The following is a 16,545-nucleotide window of genomic DNA, read 5'->3' as shown; positions in this document are numbered from 1 at the left end:
AAAGCCTCATCCACCTCATCCCCCTGGTCCAGTGGTCTATAGCAGACTCCCACCACGACATCACTCTTGTTGCTCACACTTCTAAACTTAATCCAGAGACACTCAGGTTTTTCTGCAGTTTCGTACCGGAGCTCTGAGCAGTCCTATTGCTCTCTTACATACAATGCAACTCCCCCACCTTTTCTGCCCTGCCTGTCCTTCCTGAACAGTTTATAACCATCCATGACAGTACTCCAGTCATGTGAGTTATCCCACCAAGTCTCTGTTATTCCAATCACGTCATAATTCCTTGACATCACCAGGACCTCCAGTTCTCTCTGCTTCTTTCCAAGGCTTTGTGCATTCGTATATAAGCACTTGAGATAACCTGCTGATCACCCCTCATTCTCAGTATGAGGCAGGAGCCCTCCCCTCACAGACGTTCCTGCCTGTGCTTCCTCCCAGTATCCCGCTTCCCCACTTACCTCTTCCCCCCAGCCAGGCAGCGCCCCAGTGAGCACGGAGCTCTGGCCCGGAACTGTCTGCTCTACACCAACAAAGATGCCAGGTAATTAAGGAGGTAATTAGTTTGGGTAATGAAAGGTAATTAGTTGGATTCTCTCTCAGGCCAGGGACTGTTGGGGAAGGCAAGAACACGCAGCCATTGTGCTGAAGGGAGCAAAGGGCTTTGAAAAGCAGCCTCTGGCCGGTTTAACCCTTTCCCTTCCACTCGTGGCTGTGGCATGCAAGATTCCCAAGGAAGGCACAATTCATAGGAGAAATGACTGTTGATGAAGTGAGCTGTAGCTCACGAAAGCTTATGCTCAGATAAATTGGTTAGTCTCTAAGGTGCCACGAGTCCTCCTTTTCTTGTTACTGAGACGTTGCTTCTTGGGGGCTCCTCATGCCCAGAAACCCCTGGGCACCTAGCAGTAAAACCAACACATATTAGAGCCAGAGTCCCACAGCCTGGCCTCCCAGCCACACCGCCGTACATGCCACCCTGACCCTAATCGCTGGGACGGGCGCTAGGGCAGCACGCGGTCCCTGGGGTGGCTTGATCCTGAATTATGAAGGCTTTACAGACTAATAGCCCCGGGGTGCCTCGGGGTAACTACTGCTTTTAGAGTTCAGTCCCAGTCGGGTTGTTGATCAGGAATGGTTGGGAATTCAGCACGAATACTGGCGGATTCGAGGGGGTCCAAGGTTTGGGGCTTATTACTGCCCTTATTTTAGTATTATAGGGCTGCACTGAGATTTAAGCTGAGCAGAGAGGAAATCCCTTAATTCACATGGCACTGGGCAAGGATCCGAGCTGAATGTCGAGCATTCACAGTCTGGATACTGTGACTCCTTATGCACATGCTTGGCTTTATGCACGTGAGTAATCCCATTGACTTCCGTGGAGCTACTCAGATGCAGGCATTTCTGTGGGATCAGGGCCTAAGACAGCAGCACAGACGCAGCGTTGTCAACTTTCATGATTTTGTCAGGAGGCGCATGATATTTACGGTTTTCCTTAAAGCCCCAGCTCCTGGAGTCATGTGGCTCTGTAATGATTTCAGCCTTCATTCTTAAAGAAAAAGTAAGTTTCTAGCCCTTGTGGCTGTGGAGAAAGCTTCAAAATGTGACCCCGGTGCACCCTAAAGGCTGAAAAAACAGAAGGCAAATACAAAGAACCCCACATCTATTGTGTTTACATAATCTCATGACTTTTGGTGAGCCTGACTCATGATTGTTGAGCGTTTGGGGTTAGCAATCCTGCAGCCATACATTTTCTGCACAGCTCCAGTGCAAAGCCACACTTGTTTGCCAGTCACCCAGCAGATGGGAATTGCTCCCTGTTGAATGGTGGTGTGTGGCACAACATTTGTTGTCCTGCCCTGCTCCTCTCCCAGCGTGGTCTGTGCTGTAGAGCTGATCTCCCCAGTCCTTTCTTCCCCAGAGCTCACAGCCAGCCCAACCTACACCCCCTCCCCCACCCCAGCGGGTAAAGACCACTTCAGTTCCCTGCTTTCCCACTGGTCTGCTGGGTGACCTTGGGCAAGTCACATCCCCCGCTCTCTGCCTCAGTTTCCCTGGGTGTAAAATGCAGCTAATGCAGAGCCCTTTGAGATCTACTGAGGGAAAAGTGCTATGTTAGAGCTAGGTGGTATTGTCACAGTCCCTGGCTCCCCATCTACCAGCCTCCCGCTGACCAGTAAGTTACACTAGGGAGTCCCAGTCTTCTAAGCCTGCTGGCCCATAAGAAAGACATGGCCAGGGGGCTGGATGAAGGGGAGGCATAGACAGCTTCGTCGAGGGGCTGGTTGGAGGTGTATTTCAGGATGGAAGCTGAGGAGACCAGATGCATGGCGAGTCCTTACTGCCCTACGTCCTTCTCTAGCCAGGCTGCCAATACTATTTCTCCCCTTCTCTGCCCCATTCCTCATTTCAAGTGGTTTTCTTTACTTGTATTTTTTCAATGGTGGGTTATTTTTAAAGGGGCCATTGTCAGCTTGAATGCCTTCTAAAGTTATTTCTTTTTTAAAAAAAACGATATTCTGCCGCGGCCCTCTTTAAACAGTACAGCTTGCAACTTGCAAGGAAGTTAGTTGTGGGGGTGAGGAGCCTGGGCGTTGATAACAATTGCAGAGTTCCCAACTCTCGCTCTTTTATTGTGAGGTCTCATTATATTTGTTGTTTCACTTCAAGCCCTGGCTCTTGGTGTGAGATGATTGCAGGAGAATCTCAGCTTTCATTACAGAGAAACAAGTACATTTCTAGCCCGCATGACTGCAGAGAAAAAACTTGGAAATGTGACCTGAGTTTAAATCTGAACGCTCAAAGTCCAGAAGGCAAAGAAAAAGAGCCCCCCCCCCCGTTTACTTGTAATCTCAGATTTTGAAGCAGTCTCGCGTTTTGGAATGTTTGGGCTTGGCCACCCCGGGACAGGGGCACGTGACCTGAGGTGCAGAGAGTGGCGCGTTCATTGGTTTAGCTGGCAATCACTGTTGCACATTGGGTGGGTAGGAAAGCTCCCGGTCTCTGCACACCTCCCGTTCTCGGGTCACGGTTTGAGGCCTCATAGGAACAATAAGGAAGCATCTAGGAAACACTGCAGCAAACATGCCTGTGTGGGTTTGTTTTTACAGGCTGGGAGGGAAGCTGCAAAGGAGGGCCGGGGAGAAAGAGCCAGGATGACACCAGCATGTTAAGTAGCTTCCAGTAACACAGCAGACAGTTGTGAATCCACTTTGAGCTTTTAGGATGCAGGCTGTGTGGCTGCTGCTAATGTTACTGTAAGCTCTGGGTGTGCTGGGATCTGCATATCATCCTAAGTGCGCTGGGTTTAGGGCACAGAGTCTAGCGACATCATTCACTAACTGCTCAGTGTATTTTCCTTGAATGGGAAGCACATCCATCAGGGAGCCTGTAATCCAGCGAGTGGCTGCATCGTTACTAATCACTATTAAGTCTCCTCTGGTTTTTTGAAATGGAAGCTCTTTAATCTGATGTCACTGTAATATTGCTCGGTTTTAGAACAACTCTGGTTGCTGCCGCTGCCAGGAAACCAGAGACCGCAATAAATCTGTGACGCTGAGCCTTGGTTAACCAAGGAGGGTGAGAGTCTCCGAGCTGTGCGATGATATCCTCCCCTGTTCCATGAAATCTCTTTGAGCCATCTTATTTCTGTGCAGCACCTATTACAGCGTGATCCAGGGACCAGCCCTGGAGGAGTCAATTCCTGCTGCTCAGGCCCCCTTAGCTGTAGCTGACATGTCAGATTGCGAGTGGTGGGCTTTGGAAGGGAGCATGGGCAGAGGAGCAGACTAAGAATTGGGGCACGTGGGTTCTGTTTCCTGTGCTACCACTGATTTACTGCATGAGCTTGAGTAAATCACTTAACTGCTCCGTGCCTCAGTTTCCACACCATATGTTGAGGATAATTGGGGTGTTGCAGAAATCGTTATGTTTTAAAGTGCTTTGCGATCCCAGCATGAAGGGCACTAGAGGTGTGAAGAGTGGGATCATTGCTAGATGGAGCAATTAGGGATGATGTTAACTCTCTTCCGTGTCTATCGAATCCATCCATCTAGGATCACATCAGGCCCTCATCATTGTAGTACCTCAACACCTCCCTAGGATAGAGCTAACACGACACAGCACCTGTCACACAGTGACTGGCCCCTTTAAGAGGGAGTGAGGTCCAGTGCATCTGTGACTAAATATGTGCTCCCAATTGGGAAGGCAGCACCCACTGGAGCCTGTATAGTTTCTACTCCCCCCTCTCCTTAGCTTCTGGTTCCCGTTTAAATAGCCCAACACTAGGGTGAGGGCAGGGCCTCCTTGATTACACCCCAGGCTCTCCAAGGCATAGGCGCCAGCCTACCCTTAAAGGGGTAGTACACTCTTGGAAAAGGTCCAACAAGGGGGCTAGATATCTCCCTTCTTCCCATATGACACTCTTCTCTGCTGTGTGGGTGGGTGAGTGGGTATGGGTGTGGGGAGGGGAGGCTGAACAAGTGAGTCTTGTATTTTGTTCTGGAGACATGAGGTCTGGTCATTCTCATTTCCTCTAGAAGGGAGTTCCATAGTCTTTCCATTGACTTCTCTGGGCTTCCGATCAGGCCCTTAACATCCAGTGTCATCCAAACTGCGGATGGAGTTAAGGATCTCTCCAGCTCCCCTCCTGCAGAGTTTAGCAGCATTACAGCAGCAGACCGGAGGAGCTCTGCAGATCCTGAGTATCAAACTCCCCCTGATTTATACCCAGTGTAACTTTTCACTTAATAACAATATCTGGCTGGGGGATCTGTGCCTGTCTGCAAACTCCATACATACAGGAAACACTTCCCTCCTGGAGAAATTGCATTGCTTTTGGGTTGGAAAACAGCAATCACTGAAACACAAGGAAGGGGTAATTCTGGCCAAGCATCTCAGAACAAACTCTTCCTCTTGTGGGAAGTGCAAGGGAGTCTTTAATCTCCATAAAAAGAAAAGGAGTACTTGTGGCACCTTAGAGACTAACCAATTTATTTGAGCATGAGCTTTCGTGAGCTACAGCTCACTTCATCACGAAAGCTCATGCTCAAATAAATTGGTTAGTCTCTAAGGTGCCACAAGTACTCCTTTTCTTTTTGCGAATACAGACTAACACGGCTGTTCCTCTGAAACCTTTAATCTCCATGCGGAGCAGTCCCTGGTTTCAGGGTCTTACCTGCAAGAGCCACAACCTCCTACATGTAATTCCATGCAGTTTTCAATGTGGGTATCTACCCAAAGGAGGAAGGATGTCTCGGAGATTAGGGTGCTCGCCTAGGATTCAATTCCCAGCTGTACCACTGACTTCCTGTGTGGCCTTAGGCAAGTCGCTTGGTTTCCATATGCCTTCGTCTGTCAAATAGGGACGAACGCACTTCGCTACCTTACAGGGTGTTGTGTTGCATTAAAGGCGGTGACGTGCTCAGATACAATGGAATTGGGGGCCAGTTACGTGTGTGAGAGAGACAGAAAGACCAAGTCAATCTTTATGGAAAATTAATGTGTCAGGCAAACCCAGGCCAACCTTTTCCAAAAGGGGGGAAAGGGGGCTCAATTTCTGGATGCTCAACTTGACACCTTAAAAGGACCTGATGCAGAAAGTGGTGAGCGCTGACCCTATGAAATTCAGGTCCCTTTAAAGTGTGTGAAGTTCAGCCCCCAAAATCGCTGATCACCTTTGGCCCTGGTCCTTAAGACATCCCCACCCCTGAACAAAAGCTGCTGACAGGGCAATTTAAGTGGCTAGATACACCTTCTTTTTCATGGGTGGGATCAAAACCCACTTTCCCTGAAGGGAATCCTTTCTTTTCGATCCCGAGATTCCCACAGGAGGTGGATTCCCATGACAAGGGCCTTCTCTGTTTCCTCATTTTCCTAGCGGGGGTTGTAATGAGAAGCCGGTCCTGGGATTTTGCTCAAGTCGTTAATAGTTTCAGAACAGATCCTTCTCACAACACAGTGAAGTTAATTCCTCGCCCATAACATGCTTGCACAAAAACCAACACATCACCAGGCATTTCACCCCCAGTAATGAGTTATCCAGAGCCCCGATTCGTTTAAAGATTCCACTTGCTGTGCAGAAGAACAATTCAAATGTATTTTGTTCCTTAGATCCTGGTGAGACAAAAGTCTTGAGAGAAAGATAATTGTTGGCTCAAAACTTCAGTCTGCATTCAGCAGCAATTCATCACCTCCATGTGTGGTTTGAAGCTGGGCTTGCTCAATATTCAAGCTGGGAACACTCAGTAGGAAAGAATAGACTTGGGGCAGCATGAAATATCACCAGCAAAATTCTCCCTAAACTGCTTTCATTTCATGCCCTTTGCTTTGCCGCTAGACGCCATGCAGGAAAGGGAAGGAAATCAGGCGTCTCTTTATATTCCTTCCAGCTCTTTAAAAAGCACTGGGAATGTGGTGGGGCTATTGGAATTCATGGTCCTGCCATCTCTCAGAGTCTGTTCCTAGAATCTTTGCTCATCTGAGATGGTACTTCCAGGGTTTTATGCTAGATCATGGAGATAGAATACTAGTGCCAGTGGCATAAGTAACTGTGACGATGGCATCTCTATACCACACCAGTGGATGTGCCTAGTACACACACTAGCTTCCCTGCTAGGCTGGGGATGGGTCCTTTGCAGAGGGAAGGGGATTCTAGAGGGAAGATTTTATAGAGTAAGACATAAGCGCTCTGCTTTCTCTCTTGTGGAGACTTTACTTTTGTTCTTTCTTTCCTTCTTGTTTCAGTTTGAAATAGGCCACCTTGTCTGTACCGTACATGCCTTGCTCTTTGTATTTGGAAGACCCAGCACAATCTCTCTGGGAGCATCTGAGATCCTTCAGCTCTGCTGCTATAACCCCACGTCACCCAGGTCATCGTGGACGTGTGTGACACGACAGTTAGGGGCATGTTCCAAATTCATGGACCGATACTAAGAGATGCTCTCCGTGGTCACTGAGACTCAACGGCTCTCATTTCAATGGCAGTGTAAAGAGATGAGTGTGTATGGTTCTGCCACCATTGTAACCTGTCTGAGCTCAGTGGGAATGTATGAGATACTCCAGTATGATTCTATAGCTAAAACTCTAATGGCCGTGATGTTATGGATGGTAGAGGGACTAGTGGGGTGGGGGGAAGACTCCAGTACCAACCTCCTGGAGTAATAACACTATTGTGTGCTGTTCTCTTTGGGCCTATTACCCCAGGAGCTACGCTCACAGGACTCAAAAGACGGAGACGCAGTAGTGGGGTATGAAACAATCAGTTTCATTGATCATGACTGTGCTGCTTCGGAGATTCCCCAGCACGGTTTGTGGGGACAGTGTCTCTTTGGTTATTACAAAGCCCTGAGCTGGAGTATGGAGAGGCTCATCCCTGGATTGTTTTCCCCAAATGGGGAGACCGAGCTAAGTTTTCCCCAGTGTATGACCCCTGCACATGTGGGTTAGCAGATTTAGAATCAACAATTGGAATGTACAGCACCACGCACATGGCTCATTTGAAACTACAGTTTACGTAAGAATTGCCAGACCAGATCAGACCAAGGTCCATTTAATCCAGAAGGCTGTCTCTGACAGTGGCCAATGCCAGCTGCTTCAGAGGAAGACGCAAGAACCCCTGCAGCAGGCAGATGGGGGATAATTTACCCCAGGGAAGTCTCCTCTTATCCCCTAATACTCAAAGACTGATTTAAGCCCTGAAGCATGAGGAGGGTTTATCCACTTTCAGACTTTTTTTTAAAAAAAGTATTAACGAGAATAGCCAAAGTTACAATAGCAATCCAGGTGAACATCCAGTCCCTCTGTGAATCTTGCTAAGGACATCCAGTGGCAATGAGTTCCACAAGGTAATTACACATTGTGTGAACGTGTACAATAACCAAACCATGCCTCTTTCCCGTCTTTATTCTGAAATGAATTTAGTGATGGTTAAAGGTATTTAAATGGGCAGGTCTGAAGATTCAAATGGTTGGGTTATTTATAGAACCTGGGCAATAGCAGTGCAAGCTTCCGCCGCCTTGACCAGGAGGGACCCAACTTTAGGCTGGGGGGGCAGGGGTGTACTCTCCATGGCCCATTCAACTCTTGGTCTCTGGTGCTGGGAAGATGGTACCAAGAAATTTGCCAGTTAGGGCCAACGGTGCTGGTAAATTCTGTTCCTTGAGTTGTTCTCTGTTCCATGAAGGTGTTTGCCTTGCAAGTGGATGTCGGCCAAGGCAGCATTTGTGTCTCAGGCGGTGTGTGTTACTATCAGCCTTGCATATGGCTCTTTTGCCTTTTAGCTGCACACTGATCTTTGCCAGACATGTTTTGCGTGGTGGCATATGGGGGGTAGAGTAAGGGATGGGAAGGTGTATTTTCGTAAAGGGAGGAGATCCTTCCCTTCCAGGGGTAAGAGAGGGTGCGTCTGCACTGCAAAAACAAAAACACCCTGCAGCAGTGAATCTCAGAGCCAGGGTCAACTGACTCAGGCTCAGGGGGCTCTTGCTATGGGCTAAAAATAGAAGTGTAGACGGTCCCAGTTGAGCTGGAGCTCGGGCTCTGAGATCCACCCCGCTCAGCAGGTTTCAGAGCCCAGCTCCAGCCTAAGCAGGAGTGTCGACACTGCTATGTTTATCCCCATAGCGTGAGCCTGCATCCGATGACCCAAGATCTGAGACTGGCTGCCCAAGGTGGTTTTTTGCACAGTAGATGTACCCAAAGAGACCTACAAACCCTGGAGTGCGACTGCAATGTGCTCCTGGCTTTCCCAGGCTGAGCCCCAGAACAGCCTTTCCTGGAAGCGAGATTCTGCCCTGTAGGCAGAATGGGAGGCCATTAGTGATCTGCACCAGGTGCTGGGGTGTAAAATGTCTTTTGATTCAGATTTCCCTGGTTTTTCTTAAGGGTAAAATCAGCCACGGAGACAGACAGACCCACACACACAATGTTTGGGCCCTTTAGGTCCCTCACTCCAGCGGCTCAGCAGATGGGACTTGGCAGTTGTACATGTGTGTTTCACGTGGTGTTTGCAGGGCAGTGCCCTGACATGTTGCCATGAATATTCAGGTGCAGACAGCTCCTGATTAACAGGCACGCGCAAGAGAAGCAGGAGTGAGCGCACTGCCATCAGCTAACGGACCGCTGATGGTGGATGGCACTGCTACCCTTGCCCCTCTCCTGTGCCTGTCTAGGGGACCCCTGCCAGCAGCCACTGAGGTCGGCACAGGTTTGGCCATTCGCTCTGGTGGGAGCAGAATGGGACTGCAGAGATGTCAGAGATGCTGTTTCCATTTGGTTCCATCCTCCTTTGGATAGGGGTAAGGATCTGGCAGGTGGAATGAGCTGAGTTTACTGCAGACTGAAGTGCTGGCTAAGCCACAGAATGAGTGGAGCACAGGGCCGTCTCAGACATGAACTGGAAGCTGAGCCTGAGTGGGGCAGAGCACCTCAAAGCCTCAGTGACTTTTCACTTGTCCTTTGGCTGACCCTGCCCTAGGCCATAGTAATTCTTAATGCATCTAAAGCACCTGCCCTCCCAGGTTCTCAAACACTTGACACACAGCAGCACGCTGAGCCTCACAACCCCTGTCTGCCGTGGGTCAGTACTGTCGTCCTCATATCATAGAGTGGGGAAACTGAGGCAAAGATTCCATGAAAACCTGCTCCCGCTGCAGGTGCTGGGCATTGTGTGATGTACTTCAGTGGCAGCAGGACTGGGCCCTGTGTGAGTTGCCCGAGGTCCCACAGTGAGTCAGGGAGAAGAGAGCATAGGAGTCCTGGTTTCCAGCCCCGTGCCTTGACCACACTGATAGTGATTAGTTGTTTAAGGAGAACTTAATACCAGCTTTAGAAGATGAACGTACTCAGCTGTTCAGTTAGTTTTTAATGGGACAGTGGTTCTTATCCGATTAAATGTTGTTTTTCTTGATCATTCGAGGAAGGATTTGGGGTATTTGGCCTTTGCTAATAACCTGGGCAAGTCATATTAAGTGGGTCATGGGGCAGAATTCTGCTGCTGTTTTGTCTGCCTTGCTCTGAGGTGGGAACATTTGTGCAAAGTGGCAACCGAGAGCTGAGGGGAAGAAGGACATGGCAAAGGGCAGAGAGACAAGAAGAGCAACTGGGTAAATAGTAATTAGTCTTGCTTGGATACATAGCTGGGGCCAGCTGTATTAATAATGTTAATGACTGCCTGCTGCTGTCTGAAATCAAAGTGGGACTGGGCAGGACCCGATGGGGACGTGCCATGCCGACACCTCATTTTCAAGCAGGAAAACGTGTCGGGCGTCAAGTCCTAAATCTGGAGAATAGGAGTGAATGCAACACCTCCCTGCGCCTTGGCTCTCTGCTCCCTCCAACCCCACTTCTCTCCCTCTCTCCTTCCCTTGGCGGGTGGAGAATATGATGCCACCACGTCGGGATCCTCTTGTGATTGCAACAAGAATCTTGAAGCACAGTCATGCTGAATGTCTGGGGACCAGTTTTTCCTGGGTGTAATTATTGAAGTCAGCAGAGTTACAGCAGCACGGCAAGGGGACTCTGATTCCACACATACTACCTCTGTAAAAAACAAAGGGCCACTCCTTGGTACTGAGACCAAGGATCTTTGGAAGTGTGCATCAGTCCAGCTAGTGCAAAGGATTTTGAGGGCAGGCCAAATCAATCGACCCACTACCGTACTAATGCTCTACAGAGAGGTCTGTGTGTGTCTGTGGCCCCAACCACACTGAAGTCAATGGGTGACCTTAACTGACTGATCCTCCCCCCCGCCAGGAGGTGGATAAGTAGTAATGGCCCCATCCTATGGATAGGGAAACCAAAGCACAGAAGCAGTAAAGAGGCTCACCCAAGGTCATAACAAGTCACAGACAAAACCAGGCTTTGAATGTAGGTCTTTTCAGTCCTTTTTCCATGTTCTAACCATTAGGCAACACTGCCCGCCATTCTGTTTATTTCAGTTGATAAAATGTTCCTCTTCAGACCTCTAGGTCCGAATAGAGGATTATACGTACCCTGCTGGACTCCAACAATTGACTGACTATGTATTAAAACATCTACTAATCATTTATTAACCCCTTTAAAACTGTTTATAGATGGAACCTTAATATAAAGTAGGACCTTACCCAACCCTTATCTAAAAAGAAAAGGAGTACTTGTGGCACCTTAGAGACTAACCAATTTATTTGAGCGTAAGCTTTCGTGAGCTACAGCTCACTTCATCGGATGCATCCGATGAAGTGAGCTGTAGCTCACGAAAGCTTATACTCAAATAAATTGGTTAGTCTCTAAGGTGCCACAAGTACTCCTTTTCTTTTTGCAAATACAGACTAACACGGCTGCTACTCTGAAACCAACCCTTATCTAGCGCTTCTCATCCATAGAGCTCATAAACTTTAAAAAGGAGGTCAGTACTAGACCCATTGTACAGATGGGGAAATGGAGGCATGGGAAGAGGAAGCAAGGTCATCCTGTGGGTCAATGGCAGCATCACTAGAACTCATATCTCCTGAGTCCCAACCCAGTGCCTGATCCACTCTGCCAGGTTTAAAAAAAGAAAAAGAAACATTAAAAAATGTGATCCAGTGACAATGTAACAGGGCATAGTAGGGCCTTGGTCCTGCCTCTGCTCTGCTCCAGAGACCCTCAGGTTCAGCAATCACTTGTGCAGTTTATTTACAGCGTGCAAGCCCGCCACCTTCTCACCATATACAGTTTGAGGGTTTCAGCCTTAAGGGTGTCTCAGTCTTTGCAGCCAGGAGAAAAGAGCTTCCACTCTCTGGCTTCCCCCCTTTCTGTCTGCCCCCCTGGCTTCCTTCCCCTGAGGCTTTTACGTAGCCCCAGGCTAATCCGCTGTTTCTTCTTTGCCAATCAGACCCAGGTTTATCTAGCCAGCTCCAATTTACCTCCCTTGATTGGAGCTGGCGTGACAGAGGGCTGGCTCAGGAGTCCCAGCCCAGCACACTATCACACCACCTCAAAGATCTTTCCAAACCAAGGCCATCAGTCCACGTTAAGTAAAATGGGACAGATGCTCAGTTGGAGTAAATTGCCATAGCGCCATCAATGGCCTCAGTAGTTGTCGAAATAAAAACGCGAATGACGGCAGCATTGTCTCTCCGTCTAGGAAACGTCTTGCCGAAAACCAAGCCAAATAAAATGAACCACTGGGGGGAAAAAAAACCCAGAAAAGAAATCTGGTGCTTAGTATAAATGTACATTGTAAAGTCCATTTTAGACTCGTGTCTCAGAAATGTACCTGGGTACATGTGAACATGCTGTCATTACAGCTGTGGAAGTGGACGCTCAGTGCCAAGCCTTTGGGTCTGTATGATCATTTTTAAAAGCTCCTATTGCTCTGTTTGGTTTGAAAGCTTGTTGCAGCTGATGGAGGCTGGGGAAATGCCTGCTTGGTGGTACATGCAGGATGCTAGTGTCTTCCAGAGTCATTTTGACTGGGGCTGTCAAGCCATTAAAAAAATTAATCATGATTAATCATGTGATTAAAAAATTAATTGCGTGATTAATCGCGCTGTTAAACAACAATAGAATACCATTTATTTAAATATTTTTGGATGTTTTCTGCACTTTCAATTATATTGATTTCAATTGCAATAAAGAACACAAAGTGTTCACTGCTCATTTTATATTTATTTTTTATTATAAATATTTGCACTGTAAAAAACAAAAGAAATGGTATTTTTCAATTCACCCCATACAAGTACTGTAGTGCAATCTCTTTCTCGTGAAAGTTAAACTTACAAATGTAGAATTATGTACCAAAAAAACCTGCATTCACAGATAAAATAATGTAAAACTTCAGAGCCTACAAGTCCAATCAGTCCTACTTCTTGTTCAGCCAGACAAACAAGCTTGTTTACTTTTGCAGAAGATAATGCTGCCCATTGCTTATTTACAATGTCACCTGAAAGTGAGAACAGGAGTTTGCATGGCACTTTTGTAGCCGGCATCACAAGATATTTGTATCAGATGCACCAAAGATTCATATGTCCCTTCATGCTTCAGCCACCATTCCAGGCGTGCATGCTGATGACGGGTTCTGCTTGATAACAATCCAAAGCAGAGCAGACCGATGCATGTTCATTTTCATCATCTGCGTCAGATGCCACCAGCAGAAGGTGGTTCGGGTTCTGTAGTTTCTGCATCAGAGTGTTGCTCTTTTAAGACTTCTGAAAGCATGATCTACATCTCGTCCCTCTCAGATTTTGGAAGGCACTTCAGATTCTTAAACCTTGGGTCGAGTGCTGTAGCTGTCTTCTTTGCATTTTGTCAAATCTGCAGTGAAAGTGTTCTTAAAATGAACAACATGTGCCGGGTCATCATCCGAGACTGCTATAACGAGAAATATATGGCAGCATACGGGTAAAACAGAGCAGGAGACATACAGGTCTCCCCCCAAGGAGTTCAGTCACAAATTTAAAGAACATATTATTTTAAAACGCATCATCAGCGTGGAATCATGTCCTCTGGAACAGTGGCTGAAGCATGAAGGGACATATGAATCTTTAGCGCATCTGGCATGTAAATATCTTGCTACTCCGGCTACAACAGTGCCATGCGAATGCCTGTTGTCATTTTCAGGTGACATTGTAATCAAGAAGCGGGCAGCATTATCTCCCGTAAATGTAAACAAACTTATTTCTCTTAGCGATTGGTTGAACAAGAAGTGGGACTGAGTGGACTTGTAGGCTCTAAACTTTTACATTGTTTTATTTTTGAGTGCAGTTATGTAACAAAACAACCCCCTACATTTCTAAGTTGCACTTTCATGAGAAAGAGATTGCACTACAGTACTTGTATGAGGTGAACTGAAAAATATTATTTCTTTTGTTTAGCATTTTTACAATGCAAATATTTGTAATAAAAATAATATAAAGTGAGCACTTTGTATTCTGTGTTGTAATTGAAATTGATATATTTGAAAATGTAGAAAAACATCCAAAAATATTTAATAAATTTCAGTTGGTATTCTACTGTTTAACAGTGTGATTAAACCAGCAATTAATCACAATAAAAATTTTAATCGTGATTAATTTTTTTTAGTTAATCACGTAAGTTAACTGTGATGAATCGACAGCCCTACTTTTGACCCTTTCCAGCCAGTGCAGGTGAGAGAATAACAGAGGAGGATATGTATGGTATGTCTGCATATTGTACGTTAAAATTTCTAAGGACTCTGAGTTCAGCAGAGTTTGTTCTCAGTGTTGCTGCAGCCTGTTAAAAAAGAGACACACCCATACTGTGCTCTCTCCTCGAAACTTTCCTTTTGTTCTTTCTTTTTTGCTGTTTTCCTTCATCTTCAAAATAAGCCACTGTGGAGTGAAAGTATGCGTGTTTTGTTTTGGTGTAGGGAAAGGTAGCAAGATGCATCAGCACATCCTTCAGAGCTTTGCTGAATCAGAGCCTAGATTTATTCAGGAGAGAATTGGATCAAATACTAAGTATGGGAGCCTGCCATGTTTGTGTGTGTGTGTAAGAAAGAAAGAGAGAGAGAGAGACCAAATGATTCAGCAGCTCCCAGCACTGATTCTAAACACGTAATTCCACTGGCTATTTTTGTGGTACCTTTGATTTGTACCCATCTCTAACTACTTTGGTATGCCCCTAACAAATTGCAAGGCCATGGAGCCAACAGGCATTCGCTCCATAGTGCTAAAAGAAATTAAGCCTCCCATAATAACTATCATACAGAGAATCCCAAACGAAGGGCTTTGTCATAGGCAAACAGACTATGCCATGGATGGAGAAACACACCCAGGAACCATGCAGCCCTAGGAGAGAGAGGAAATCTCCCTCAGAAAAGCAGGTCATGTGTAATCCTTCTGCTAGGTGGTGTTGGCAGCAATGAGAGCTGTGTTTAGTTATCTAGGGTTTCCTTCAATAACTTTGGCTCGAGTCCCCACCCAAAAACCTGAAAACACTACCCCCACCCCCACCCCCGGTACCCTTGATGAGCAGTACTCCTCCTGTGCAAGCATGGAGTCCGCTACATGAAACAAAGAAATCTCGACTGGGGGAGAGGGAAAAGGGACGCATTAAATTTGGGGAAGCCAGTAACAAAGAATCAACAATTTCTAGTGCTGTGAAAGTCCAGCAGCAAATACTAACCACACATCAAAAAAAAGTTTCATTCAGTTCTTTGTAAGGGGGCGGGAGTGAGCAGTAGAACTTCTTACACCTCCAGGGATTGTTTATTGGATTCATTACTGATGTGTCTGGAAACCACCTGCATTCAGAAAAGCTAAACAATGGCTAGTCTTGCTAAGCAGCTTCATTAATTATCTCCATCTGGCTGGTGTGCACTCAGATACAGAGATTGTTTTGATCATTTGCTGTTTACATATTTTCTTGCAGTTTAGTAAAATACAGAAGCCATCCACAATAAATAAATACTCCTCAAAATAAATAAATAAAATGCATGGAAAAGAGCAGTAGTGAATGTGATCATAATGGGTGAAATTCACCCGGTGTGCAGAAAGCCAGCACAAAGCCTATGCGTTGGCCATAACCCTAGTAGGTGAGACTTAAGGTATTTGCTGCCTGTGGGTGAATTTCTTCCTATAGGAGAATATATGCCATTTATTTAGCACTGAAGGGCTTTATTGGAGTATGTTGTATATAAAGGGGCTGAGTTCCATGCCCCACACCACTCAGATGCACAACCCCCTGCGCAAGCCCTATGGTGCCGCAGTGTTTTGGGGGTGGGAAAGGTCAGTCCTTTAGCAATGAGAATTTTGGCCTCCATCTAGGCCGAGAAAGGCTGAGCATATTTCATCAGTCAGCTGCAGGCATTTTGTAAAGTGGTTCCAAGGGAGAATGATCTCACTCAGGAATAGGGTAACCAGATGTCCTGCCTTTATAGGGACGGCCCCGATAGTCAGGGCTTTGTCTTATACAGGCACCCATCCGCTGTCCTGATTGTTCACACTTGCTGGTCACCCTACTTGGGAAGCGAGCTCATAGAATCATAGAATATCAGGGTTGGAAGGGACCTCAGGAGGTCATCTAGTCCACCCCCTGCTTAAAGCAAGACCGATTCCCGACTAAATCATCCCAGCCAGGGCTTTCTCAAGCCTGACCTTAAAAACTTCTAAGGAAGGAGATTCCTCCCTAGTAACACATTCTAGTGTTTCACCACCCTCCTAGTGAAAAAGTTTTTCCTAATATCCAACCTAAATCTCCCCCACTGCAACTGGAGACCATTACTCCTTGTTCTGTCATCTGCTACCACTGAGAACAGACTAGAGCCACCCTCTTTGGAACCCCCTTTCAGGAAGTTAAAAGCAGCTATCAAATCCCCCCTCATTCTTCTCTTCTGAAGACTAAACATCCCCAGTTCCCTCAGCCACTCCTCATAAGTCATGTATTCCAGTCCCCTAATAATTTTTGTTGCTCTCCGCTGGACTCTTTCCAATTTTTCCACATCCTTCTTGTAGTGTGGGGCCCAAAACTGGACACACTACTCCAGATGAGGCCTCACCAATGTCGAATAGAGGGGAACGATCACGTCCCTCGATCTGCTGGCAATGCCCCTACTTATACATT

The 16,545-nt window shown here is 46.7% G+C and overlaps 1 long non-coding RNA gene across 1 annotated transcript in view; it reads left to right on the top strand.

The window, feature by feature from the left end:
* Positions 1-433: 433 nt before the first annotated feature.
* Positions 434-16,545, top strand: part of LOC140906978 (uncharacterized) — an 81,474-nt gene continuing 65,362 nt past the window's right edge. The window contains exon 1 of the long non-coding RNA XR_012157328.1: positions 434-547. This is a non-coding gene — a long non-coding RNA (uncharacterized lncRNA). The remainder of the gene's footprint in view (positions 548-16,545) is intronic.

Source organism: Lepidochelys kempii, chromosome 1 (genome assembly GCF_965140265.1).
Source record: "Lepidochelys kempii isolate rLepKem1 chromosome 1, rLepKem1.hap2, whole genome shotgun sequence".
NCBI classification, from domain to species: Eukaryota; Metazoa; Chordata; order Testudines; family Cheloniidae; genus Lepidochelys; species Lepidochelys kempii.
This window is presented reverse-complemented; position numbering and strand designations above follow the sequence as displayed.